This window comes from Solea solea, chromosome 3 (assembly GCF_958295425.1).
Source record: "Solea solea chromosome 3, fSolSol10.1, whole genome shotgun sequence".
Classification (NCBI taxonomy): Eukaryota; Metazoa; Chordata; class Actinopteri; order Pleuronectiformes; family Soleidae; genus Solea; species Solea solea.
The window spans coordinates 22314508-22328562 of NC_081136.1; the positions used below are offsets into that span (position 1 = coordinate 22314508).

At 40.8% G+C, this 14055-nt stretch overlaps 1 protein-coding gene across 1 annotated transcript in view; it reads left to right on the forward strand.

Annotated features, from left to right (window-relative positions):
• Positions 1 to 613, forward strand: part of LOC131456994 (ankyrin repeat and SOCS box protein 13-like) — a 44509-nt gene extending 43896 nt beyond the window's left edge. Inside the window, exon 7 of the transcript XR_009239963.1 lies at positions 542 to 613. The gene's annotated coding sequence lies outside the window, so the exon portion shown is untranslated. The remainder of the gene's footprint in view (positions 1 to 541) is intronic.
• Positions 614 to 14055: the final 13442 nt, after the last annotated feature.

The window sequence follows — 14055 nt, forward strand, 5'->3', positions numbered from 1 at the left end:
TTCCCGGGCCTGATTGGACATGTAATCCACCAGGTTTGAGGTCTACCCCAAGGTTTCTCCTAGTTTGTTGTACCAGTAAAACCTTGTGTGGAAGGTTCCCAAGAGGAATCCAGATCTGATGCCTGATTACCTCAGCTGGCACCCTGTGACTTGAAAGAGCAACAGCTCTACCCTAAGCCTACCAAAACTCCTCATGCTGACAACGAGATTATTTCACAAGATTTAATGTTTTTTTTAATGAAATAAGAGAAGGAGTATTGTTTGCATTGAGTAAGCAACTGAAGTTCATATACACATACACAAGGATATATTTCTAAAATACTGCAAAATGCATAAGCTCTCTGTTTTCTGTGCCTTGAGATCTGAAGCAACACTGCTGTTATGGTGTCTGGGCCACTCTAGTACAGGGTGTCTGTGTATGGTCTGTGTTTCGGAGTGAACCTCCGCTAAAGTTTACAGTGTTTTCACGTGAGCTCCTTGTATTACAGGGTTTGAAAGATTTTCAAGAGCTCATATCTCTCTCTGCTGGCTTTGTTTACAGCAGTGACATCTGTGTGGATCGAAGAGAACTCCAGGCTCGCTGCTGCTTGGGTGGCTTGTAGTTGGCGTTTGTATGACAAGGGCCCCCCACTCCTCTTTGGGATGAGCAGTTGAGTGGGGAGATCACATTTCAGCAATAAAATCTCTGTTACCCTTCAAGTTTTTTCTTTTTGTGGTGTTTTACAGGGGAAGAATGGACCTTTTTTGTGTCTATTCATGTAGCTGCTTCAGTTCCAGTGTCCTGGTCTTGCTCATGCGGAGTCTGTCACACTATCATTACTTACTGGGAGCCTTAATAGACAAGAGTCATCACTAATGTCGTCTCAGTGAAACGTACTGTATGCTATGAATGAGGGCGTCCTTCAACTAGATTGGAAATGTACAAAACATTACACATATTGGGCTGCAACCTGTAGGTATTTTAATAGGATACAGTATAGTTGAATTTAAGTCACAAGGTTCAGTCTTTAACTGCGTCCTGATCCCACCCAGTGTTAAACTTAAATGACCCGGGGGCCAATGAGGGTGTAGTCTAGTCAACAGGGGGCGGGTCTAGAGAAAAAAAGTGGGGAAAAACAACTGTTCAGTAGTGGGTGGCCAATATGAGCATACTATTACAACACAATATTCCATCATGATATCACAATTAAGATATTCATGGTGATGTTTGACAGAATTTCAATAATAACATATTTATGATGCAAAATAAATCTATTAATATTAAAAACAGAGACATAAATCTAAACTTAAGTAAATAACAATGTGTTACTGTAATTAAAACACCAAATACGTATAATATATACATGTATGTGTATATGTATATATATATACATAGATGTTTCTAGATAGAAAAATAAATATACCTATACCAACAATCAACAATATGTGATCAAGGTCAAGGAATGAGTTTGAAAACTCAACTTAGCTACCTAACCCTCTTAGCTTGGCCTTCTGCCCTGTCTGTGGAAATCACAGAGCAGATCTCCTCTTGGATCAGTGAGGAATGTGGCTTCATAATGGAGCTTCAGTTACACTTTTCATTCCTTTAAGTATCAGCCTCTATCAATAGTAGCAGTGTGCTGTGAACCCAGTGGCCAAAAACAAACTTGATGCTGAGTGTAGGATTTATCACAGCAGTGGCCTGTTACTGTACACTAGGTACAACCATCTGCTTATTTCTAATTTCCAAAAATGGTTCGAGCAGAAAAACATTTTCTTCACCTGCACACACACACACAATGAAAATATATACAGTAATGGTTAGCACTCTTGCCTTTGCAGCAAGAAGACCTGGGTTTGCGACCTGGTCAGAACAAGGACCTTTCTGCATGGAGTTTGCATGTTCTCCATGTGTGCGTGGGTTTTCTCCAGATTCTCCGTCTTCTTCCCACAGTCCAAAAACATGCAATATGGGGATAAGGTGTGAGTGTGAGAGTGGATGGTTGTTGTTGTCTCTATGTGGCCCTGTGATGGACTGGTGAACTGTCCAGGGTGTGACCCCGCCTATCGCCCTATGTCAGGTGAGATTGGCACAGCACCCCCTCTGACTCTGATGTGCAGGATAAAGCGGTAGAAGATGGATGGATGGAAAATGTATACAACATTATTGTTATCTGCAACTTCATGATGACCACACTTCCAGTAAATAAAAGTCTGAGTATGAGGTTAGGGTTAGGGCCAAGAAACGTGTCAGTTACTGCGGGTTGGGGTTAGTAGACTACTCAGTACACACTGTTCCACAGCAGTTGTCTCTCCTCTAACTCAGACTCAAAGTCAAACCTGTTGCTGCACGGTTCTGTGTGATAACCTCAGTAAAGCCACACCTCCAGGGAATGACATCACCGCAGGTGCAGCTGTGAATACGGAACACCTGCTATGACCCAAGGCCTGTAATTGTGAATACGTGGTGGACACCTCAGCCCCTTTAATTGTGTCCATGACTCCAGCACATGCATCTTATTCACATCAGTACAGAATGTACTGAGCACAATTAGTCAGACAGTAATTTGTGTGCACGTTGTTATGTGCAGTAATGTGATGTTGCAGTGTCCAATCACTTCAGCTAAAGGCAAACAAAATACCTAACATCAACAGGTATGATGATATTTATTTGACAAAATCATTTGTGAATTCTCAATGGTTGTAGGCTGGAGCTAAAGCCCATTTATTATTTACTTATTACAAATCACGAAAACAATGGTGATGTGATTATGGCAACAACAAAATATGCTAGATGTAATACTAGTGATGTCATCTAAATTAACATTTGTGTTGAAAGACTGCAGCTTTGAGCTAGTTTTCTCTGAGCATGGGGAAAAGTGGCATTCAGACAATCATTAAATAGAACAAGTATGCAGTGAAAAGTATGAAAAGACGACATAAGAAAGTTATTTTAAAATATGTCCCAACTCCAAGTTTGTCCCAAATCCTGACAGATAGACATTAAAATGTCCAGACTTTCTGCAATCACTGTTGACTTAGTACATTATATGTCACCTACAGTGGAAATATTCATAATAAGTAATAAAACCACCATCTGTATGCATACGCACACTTGTTTCCATGAGTGTACGATCCATTTAAGTGTCTAGTTTTGGGGATTTGATAAGATCATCACCCTAAATATACTAACAAGCACTAGCCAATCAAACCACATTTGTGCCTTTAGCTCATTCTCCACATGGTCAAAACTGTTTCCTTAGTTGCTGATTTCTTTGGTTGGAAAAGGCACACCCAAAATGGCAGACATCACATCTCCATCACTTTAGCCACATTAGCTCTCCTGTTATGTAGTCAGCCATGACAGACACTGCTTTTCTAATGGCTGATAGCATCAGGCGGGTACACCATTGAGTGTGAATGTGACTAACGGGATAAAGTACGTGAAAGTCGGTTGTAACACTGATTATGCAGCCTGTGCAGTGGATTTCCAACTTTATAGAGTAAAGTGTTGGTGCTAATTTCCTCTTCAGTTAGTCGACCTTTTTGTTTGTAACACACAGTAACAGTCTGTGGGCTTATTTGGCTCAGCTCTCTGTTGGCTCTGCTGCTGTGAAACCTGTTATCCATTGGCCCAGTGAGATAAGAGCACAGGTCAGTTTCCATCCAGCAATGATATCTTTTCAAATAGCTAAGAACTACTGAACTTCTGTCTGCTTTTTGTTCAACCTACAAAACTGACAATAATGAATTTGTATGTGTTTTTATTGATGGGTATTGGATATTATAAACTGGTAGCACATGATGCAAATTAGTATCACTTGAAGATGCTTTATATAATATAAATCCACTGTTTCTGCTACTAACAGGCACAAGTAGGCATTATTTTTTGATTTATTTGTGCATATATTCATATTCAAAATATCATTAAAACGTACACTACACTACAAAGAAACCTGAAAAGAGGAAAGAGTAGAGGGTAAAATTCAACAATCAACCACGACGGCAGCTTTAATTAAGAAAAAAAGCATTCATTTAACATTTGACCACAGCTAAGAGTGCTAACATTTCACTATTATGTGTAAATCAAATTCCATACTTGTTACATTCAGAACTATGGGATGCTTAATTCTCATTAAGCTAGGTCAATTTGGAACTAAGGCAATCTTCTGATTGTGTCACAGGAAAATGTGTTACTTATCATGCTACATTTGAAGAATTTAAAAAGTAATTTAAATCCTCTCAAATCCAGCAACATTCAACATGCTCTGAAACCCTGGGGGGGCGTATCCATTGGAGGAGCCCAACACACTCCCACACAAACAACATACTGGAATATGCTTTAGTGGGGACCAAAGTCGTAGTAGTAGTAATATAAATGTTAATGCTTTGGTATCAAACCACCTGTTTACCAACCTTTCAGATAACATTTGCACTAGTTGGGTTGCACACAATATCCACTTGGTCTTTCAGAGTCTCCCCAAGCAGGTGGTCTTTCCCTATCAGTATTTGGATAAGCTCTCATTATGTGCCAGCTGTGTCTCATACACAGATTGTATGATGGAGCTGCAGTTTACATGAGCTCATACCTCTCAGCTCATCTGAAGCTCCCACGTGAGTGGAGCTCACGTGGGAGGAGGTTGGTGGGCTCAGAGGGCAGCGGAGTATGAGGTCACACAGCTCCAGCACGACCTCATGCCCATTAAAGGAAGACATCATAAATAATAACATATTCACTGATCTCACATTGTTATCAGCTGGTGAACTAGACTTCAACCTTAGACACTGCTTACTTCTCCAACATGAACACATGTGAAGAAATGGCCTTGTGCATACAAACATACTGTAAACGGGAGGATAATTCCTCTGTATCCATGAGCTTTCAGATGAAATACAAACAAAATATCTGTATCTATATATCGTTAAGGAATAAACCTCTACTAGTCAACTGTAGCAGACTTTTTGCTGGGCAGTTAAATACTACACATAAACATGAACAGTCCAACATAGCTGAACATAGGACTGGCTGACCATTGATAAATGTGTGTCAGACTCAGGAGCATCTAATTAAAGTGAAAAACAGTAGAGAACAGAAGATATAAAGAAGTGTCCATTAGAGCTGCCTCCGACTAAGAATTTTCTTGATTGACCATTGGTCGTTATTTGAGACCATTCATCCGCAGGTAGAAGATTTTTAATGTAAATATTACTTTGTTCTCTCTTTTTTTGTGTGAGGTAAAAAAAAGAATGTTAGTTCCAGGTGAGAGAAAGGATCTTATACAGTAAGTAACATTTTTAACAGTTGTACATTGCAGATATGTACAAAACCTTAAAATAATTAATTAATAGCCAACATTAAAGAGATACGCCATGCATGGAGCGGAGCCGCGTTTCAACCAGTGATGACTGTGAATGGATTGGACCTGTAACACCACTATATTATATATAGTTTCTTAAAGATGAATTTTACAACAGCCCTAGAGTCTGTTGATTACTGGCAGAGAGTCAGCAAAGGACTATTAACATAGAGTGTATTTACTCCATTCCATATTAAAGTAATAATACAAAATATATATTTCAAGTACTTTCAAAAGAAAGGGAAACCTCTCATTATTATTTAGTTTATATAGCAAATTAAAGTTTCCCTAAGTGAAGTAAATGCTCTCGTTTTTGATCAGTAGGTGAACGTGCTCGTCTCTGTGTTTGCACATGTTGTACGTGCAATCACACATTCTCACTGCAGACTAATCTCAGCCATATCAGTGCACCTGCTGTTGATTAATGTGATATCTCAGTTCGATCAGGCAGGTGTTATTTCCTTATGACACCTATGTTTGTGTTTCCTCTCTTCCTTTGCTCTAACATCAACAACAGATACAATCACCTCCTGTAAAGTGTAAACTGGGACAGCGCAGAGACTTGCCTAGACTCACCTGCTTAGACCTGTGAGCCTGTGAATGGACCAGAGAGAAAAACAATTGGAGTTTGAACAAACCCTGGAAAAATTATTCCGAAAACTACATTGAAAAACTCTCCAGACACAAGCTAATGGTCTGTTTATCACATCAACAATAATAAGCACTGACCCATCATACTAGAGTCCCATGCATTAGTCTCCTGTAGGTTACACCTATTAGGAAAAAACATACTTTTTCATATTTATTGTGAAACTTCCCAGGCAACAATGAGAGTAAACACACCAGCTTCAACTTATCAGGAACATGTTGCCATTACAAATCAAGTGAGATGTTGAAAAGCAGTTTCCCATAGACTTTCAAACCAAGTTCTTTTTGCAATCAACACAGTTGCCATTGGCCCTTTTTCATTATACAGTTCAAGCACTCCTCACCCCGAATCGACTTGACTCTACTGCTGCTGCTTTTCTATTAGGGCTAGTGCCTGGTACCTGGTGCTTTTATTGGTACCTGCTAATACTAAAATGTGATGACAGCAGACTGCAGGCCACTGATCGGCAGAGAGTGTCATCACTGGAAGAGTCATAAGAATCAAACGGAACAACGCTGAACTATAGATCGGTTAAAAAGACTTGAAAAAGCACGTTTTAATTTCGAGTCTGGTGTGTTTAGCTTCACGCTGAGGAGGTACTATGAAGTAATGGAAAACATGCCTGATAGCAAAGCGAGTACAGTAGAGACGATTAGTGCTAGAACTGTATAATGGAAAAGCCCCATTAGTGCTTTACTGCAACTTCCACCCTACCTCGTGGGTTTTGGTGAGGTCATCACTACACTATATGTGAAGATTTAATGACGTAGGAAGTATTAAATTGATGATCTTACTTTAATAATTGAACCAAAGCCATTTCAAGGGACCAGGCAAAAGGGACTTGGGGAATGGGATGTGTCACCGTCCCCTATGCAGACGTCCATGTGCAGCCTAATATTTGTGAAAGTGGAGACTGTCCACTTCACTGCACATGCTCCAGGTATGACAGTACAATAGAATATGTTATTTTGTAACTGACATGGACACTATTTTTTGTGTGTATACTCTGTGAGAATAGAGAGGTCTTTAACGGGCTTCATGGTTTATGTTTGTTGCTGTTCTGAAATGACAAAAACTTTAGCAGGAAGCCTGTGGGCATGTGGCTTCCAAACATGGTGACTTTGTAGGATTTATGGAGTTTCTCACAAAATTGCTCGCTGCCGTGGACTAAAGTAATCAGCTGCTCTCGGGGGGCCCCTCTCAGCTCCAGGCCCAAGGCTACTGCCTGCTTTTCCTACCCTGTTGCAGCACCCCTTCATTAAACATGGTTTACTGTTTTCATTTAGAGAAATAAACAAAGTACTCATCAGCTTTCTGGTACGTGTGTTTTCACAGTGGTGGACCACATCCTGACGGTCCAGGTTGAACTGATCTGAGCTGAGGAGGACTCTGTTATCGTGCAGCCATGTTTTCTCATTTAGAAATTCTAATTCTTCCAACATCTGAATGGAAACCTGTCAATCTGGACCTAACTCACCCAGGTTTGTCTCATTAAAGCACTTTAATAAGAGAGAGGTGACATTGTGACAACACAGCAGCTTACTGTTCTCAGGTCTTGATGAACGACAAGGCGAACTCGTGACAAATGACATGCTTCCCACTGCAAATAAACGCCATATGTGCATTCAATTCATTCTGCTTTGCTCACGTGCGCTACACACAGGAAGCAAAGTGTGTGTGTGTGTGTGCACACAGACACAAAAGACCCTTTGTCGCCCAAATACACCACAGGTGAATGACATCATCCATCAACGGTGAGACTATAGAGTCAAGATTAAAGCCGTGTGTCTACGCCTGTGTGTATACGTCTGTGTGTGTGCACGTGAGTGTGTGTTTGTTAATTTGTGTCATTTTTCCCATGAGAAAAAAAGGCAAAGACTCTTGATCCTGTCTTGATGATGTGTTATAATCACATCATCGCTTCAGGTAATATAAAAGGATTGCTCACGCAAAGATTAGCAATACAAACATGTGACTTCACACATGTTGTGACAGTGGGTTAAGTTGCACTAGTTTTAGATTGTAAAGCACAAATTGGTCAAATTGCTACTAGTGGTAAATAAGAAATAACGAGAGAAAAAAAAAAGAAGGATTTAATTCACTTTCAATGCAGTATTTCCCAAAAAACTGCAGGGACCCACAACTGGTTAGCACATGGTATCTGTCATTACATTAGGGCGGTAGTAGCAGCTAAACAAACAAAACAAACAAACAAAAAATTAGAGCTAAACTTAAACCAGTTTAAAAGTTAGCCTTCTAACTATCACCTGGCAAGTTAATACACTAAAATCACTGACAATACATGCATGTGTAACCTTTCTACTTTATTCCAGTTTATTGCTAAAACTGAAGCATGCACATATGAACACAAATATGTGCATGGGGTCTGTAGGATGACGATATCATGCAGACCATAGTGGACCTCAGTAGACTGGTGGATGCTGATTTTGCCTAGTCCATTTTTTGTGAATCAGGATCTTCTATATATTTTAGGTTTGTGGGAGCTATTTCATGTAACTCTGATACACTAATCTGGTGGTTAACTTAGTCAGATAACCTGGTTGCCCCAGTCACACATTATAATAAACCTGAGCATGTAAGTAGTTAGCAGCACAGTGTACACACGCTGTGCTCTTGCAAAGCAGAGTGCTGGTTCTAGAAAGCTCCTGATGACAAGAGCAGCTGTTGCTCTCCCCTCTGACCCCCTGTAGCTTGTAACTCAGTAGGAGTCACACTGATCCCACATCAAAGACTGATGTGTCACACATACTTTAATGTACTCTACAAGACTCTTCAGCGTGACCTCCGCTCGGCCTGCTTTTAAAACCTGCTGTATACATTAAGCCCGTTTTTCAGTCGTTGTGATGGCTCTAATCATCATTTAAAACCAGACAAAAGTAAACACAAAGGCGTGGATCCACAAATGAGGCCACATCCACACAACATAGATGGATTTCAAGTGCACAGCCACCTCGGCCTAGTTCCCGTATTTAAGTGCTCAAGCTATTCCTAAGATTGTATCTTCCACTTTCAGGGGCAAACAGGCATTAGTTGCTTGAAGTGTTTGGTCAGCCTCATACAAACGATGAAGTCCCACTTTCAAGTCTTCAACAGGCTTTAACACAAATGACTCACTGCAACAAATTCACCCGTAATGGAGGGGTGAAACTTAAAAAGCAGCAGATTAATGGGGGGGAAGGCCCCTCACCTCTGGCCCCGACCTACACGGTCGGCATCACTAATGGCTCTCAGACCTGACATTCTTGTGTGACAGCTCTGTACAATCCAGAGCACATTCATTTCCCATATGAGTGTCACCAACCCCCTTTCCCCTAAAAAATGGACATGTTTTCAGTGTATATGTTACACTACTGTGCTACTATGTTAACACTGCAGAGTATCCAGGTCAACATGTTCTTTCCAGTTTTACACTCACTCACCTGACGAGCAAACTAAAAAACAACTCTTATGAAACATGCTACCATGCTGCTAATAGAAGTTGGAGCATTCCTGCACAGCGTTTGTGAAAAATGCTAAACATTTGAATCTGACACTTATGTAACATCATTTTGTGTATATAGCCCATGGCTGGCAAAATAACTATACGTTTTGAAAAATAACACATTGGACACACTGCCCTGTTGAGGACTAATGGCAGTGTTGGCATCTTTTGAAATGTTGTCACCATGCACTGAGAATGGAAATCTGAGTGATTGTATGTTTTTTTCAGCACCGGTCAAGTAGTTCACATGAAGAGATACGGAAATCCTCCATCCATCCACGTGAAGGTCGCATGGCCCCTGGAACTAATCACCAGCTGACATAAAGCGAAAGGCGGGGTACACCCGGACAGTCCAAGGTAGGGTCAACACAGAAAGACAATCGAGCATTCGTTCTCACACCGATAGTCAGTTTAGTGTCCAATTAACCTCTGCATATTTTTGGACTGTGGGAGAAAACTGGAGAACCCAGAGAAAACCCATGTCCACACAGGGAAAGGCCCTTGTTCCGAACGGGTCGCAAGCTATGGTCAATATGGTGATCTAGAGCGAGTAAGTGTGTAATAACCCAGTAATGAGATAAACTAATGCTGCTGTTCATATGAATTCAATTAAATTAAATCACAACATGCATTATTTCAAGACACTTTACAGTTGTAACTTTTTAATGTGAATGAGTTGTGTTAAACATGCACTACTTATTGTTCTCCTACTGCTCTCAAAACGTTGCTGCACAAAAAAATGTTAATGTTAAACAAATAGGTCTTCCAGTTTCTTCCACTTTTTTTTTTTTTAATTTTTATTATGCAGTTAGACTACCGCCTGATGTGCTGATGTGTTGTTTGGGAGTGCAACTCAAAACACGCCGATCGGAGACAGCGTTGCTGTTTTGCTCTCATATCCGTGTGCATGTTGGCATCGGAATTTGGAATCACATGTCTGTAAACAGGAAATAAGCAGTGTAACCAGGCAGCCAGTGTCTGACTGGTGTCTGCAGTGCACTTGCTGACAATAATAGCAGCAGGCAGCCTGTTGGCCAGTGACTGCAGACCCTGCAGAGAGCACTGATATATCTATTAATATTGTTGACTCACTGGATGAAGTGCGTCTCAGTGTAACATATAAAGTGTACTGTATTTGAAGTGTAAAGCAGGGGCAGACAGTATGTCTCCATGTAGTTCGGTTGAGCTAAGGTTGCTGGACGACGCCACTCAGTTGGACTTCGGTCTAAAAGCACTAGAGGTGAATCAATTTATCGACTCACTTCAGCGACAATCAAATTCAACTTATGTGCGCATGGCAACGTTCGAAATGACTTCCTTCTGTGTTTCTTTCATTGCAACGGTTGGAAGGTTGTGGGTTTGATTCCCGGCTCTGCTAGTCTACACATCGGTATGTGTCCTTGGACGAGACACTTAACTCCAGGTTGCTCCTGACGGCTGTGGTCGGCAGCGTGCAAATGTGCTTCATATAGACAACACTTATATGTTAATAAAAGAAGGTTAGGAACATAAAAGAATGTTTGGAATTGTATCTATTTTAACCTCAGTCCTTTTCTGGGCCCTTACCCTAACCTCATACTTTTATGTCTAAATGTCAGTGGGTTTACATTGGAGTCAATTGAGAGCCGTCTCTTTCAGAAGTGTACTGTGTGCATCTGTCAGACAAGGAACGTGACAGAGATTATCCATCCATCGGTGCCGAACAACAACAACAACAACAACCCAAATAACACATTTGTCATAGCAGCAGAATGTGTGGGCTGTTTTTGTCTGGATTGATGATCAAATGGGACAAACACAAACCTTTGTTTCACCTGCATCTCCACCCAGAGCAGCTACTATCTGCAGAAACTGCAGCAAAACAAGGACCGAAACAAGAGCGGGTCATTTGTGTAGAAGCAGACAGCAGAACGATGGGAGATGCGAGGATAAGAGACACAATGGAGAGGGGAATCACGACCTGCCTGGCGACAGAACAACGACACAGGACAACTTGTCCATTTATAAACAATGAACAGACATACAGTTTGCGGCTATGGGAATGGCATGTGTTTTAATCACCCTGCAACCCTGCCCTCTGGGAGATTATTGTACTATAACACCACCCGAACACAAGCACAGGGCTCTATTAAAATAGTGAGAGAAGTTTTGAATGTGATGCAACCTGGTGCCATTTGAAATGCTAAATCCAGCAGATGAGGTAAGATGTGTTTGTGCTCTCCAAATGGAGGTGTATTTATGCTCACGTCACACACAACAATACTGAAATACTGCAGCTACAAATACATTTGAAGTCATTCTGCAAAAAAAAGCCAATGAATCTGACCAAAGAATTGTACCGACAGTTTTTAAAGCTGTATTTCGTAACTTGTAAACGTGGAACAAATGTTTGCAACATTCAAACCGTTATCAAACGAGGTCACACAAAGCCGATCAAGTCAATCAGGTCTCAGTGTATGTCTCTCTCTACTGGTATCGCTGTGGGGAAACAGAGTCGCATTGAGCTTAATCAGCATTGTATGACCTCATTTGGAAATGGCTTGACTTTAAAGTAATTGTTTACATTTTAACATTATGCATTACAGCTTTGAAAACATGGCTAAGAAAAGATGATGGTTTTTTTTTACTTGGACACATCCTCAAGGATTACTTACAAAAAATGTATTTTGATGAAAAAGCCTATCCACTGTGTGAAAAAGTTTTTTCTCAGAAACCAGGCTTCCATGACCACAGTAATGCCAAGATTTCTTATGTATATATAGCTATTGCTTTTTTATTTTAAATTTTTCCCATGACTACATTAAAGGTCATATTTCCTTACAATATTTGAATATCAAAGAAACAATATGATGAGGCTGAGTATATCCTGATAAAGTAAAGCCACAATAAAAGCTTGGCTCATGATTGTGTAACCACATTACTGAAGAAGAAAAAAAAGAAAGAATGACAACAAAATGACTGATTTGCTGGAAGAAGAAAAATCAGGAATGTTGTGCATGTGTGTGTTTGCATTCTCTGCATTTAACAGACAGACAGAGACAATTGAAGACACCACCTTGCAAACAAGTGTGCGGAGTGTGAGCAGAGAACGGTATGCTCCCTTCTTTCTGCCAGACTTCATTACTCACGCCACAGCCACAGGTTGTGCAGCCGAGCTGCTGAATAACACCACTGTCTGTGATGACATGACAGGCACGAGCGACGGGGGCTCAGTGGTAGAGCGAGTCGTCGTGTGGATGGCAAAACTCTAGTGTAAAGCAGCTTTGAGTGGTCATCAAGGCTAGAAAAAGCATTATATAAATACAGACCATTTAACATTTACAAGTGAATGGTGCTCAACTGTAAGTGGAAACCAGTATTTGCATGCATGACTGCAGGAGAGCCATAGCTTCACCTTTTGACTCATGAGGTGCAGATGAATCCTCTTGTACGCACATGTAGTCCTGGTGTTAAAGAAGTGCTGGTGAAAGGAGGGTGTGTATCTTTGGCAGGGAGCATCAGCAAGCAGGCTGTAAAAACAGAGCACCCTGCCCCACAGAGATTACTGAAGAGTGTCTCACCAGTTACATAACCCAAGCATGGTAAAGCAGTGCATGTGAGGGCCACGCATGACGTCTGGCCTTTTCGCACTCTTTTTGGAAATAGACATGGGCCGCCACAGTAAAATAGACAATAGACAATGAAAAACATTTTCATCCCAGTGCCCGGTGTCATTTTTGTGACGTTATATCAGACCGATTTTGTAGATAACTCGTGGAAGTGGGATCTGTGCAAAGATTTGTTTGAAAAAGCAATGTATTTCATCTAATCAATCTAATATTAAGGTCCAGTGTCTAACATATGTAGAGGAAGAAAATTAACATCCTTTCTGGTATGGGAAGGCCGTATAGTTCAATGTGCTTAAGAAATGGTGGGGTCAGCAGAGAAGTCCTCCATTTCTTACAATCTATACTCTTACATGTCACTTATTCTTACAAACTAGACCTTTTCAATTGTAAACATTGTGACTATGTATGTTTATGAGGTAGGAGTAGTAAGGAATTAAAGCGGGTAGCCTGTCTTTCCTTCTGTGCTGTATAACTACATATTTTATCTTGTATTGTGCATCAGAGGCAGCAGGAACTAAAAAACACATTCACCATCTGATGAAACTGACGCAGAAACAGTCTCCTATAGGCAGCCCAGCAACCGTCCAGATACTTGAGTGACACGGTCCAGACTAAACTTCCTGCTGCTGCAGACTGTCACAGGAAGCCATTACTGCTACTGCTACCGCTAAGTGTGAGTGTGAGGGGAAAGTGAGGCCAACGAACTCCCCAGCAAACTTTAATACAGCCCCTGTGGGTTCATCATCTCTGCGGTTACGCAATTGTTACATAAGTAAAGGCAAGAGTAGGCAGCGTGGAAAAACATAGGTTTTAAATTTTAAAAAGTTAACAAATATCATAAAAACAGCTGTATTTGTATTTTCGGACCTGAACCAAAAATGCTCTCATGCCCGAGGATCAAGTGAAAGGATGATGAATTTTTTTTTTATACAAAACAATCCTTGTCTGTTTGAGCCTCAG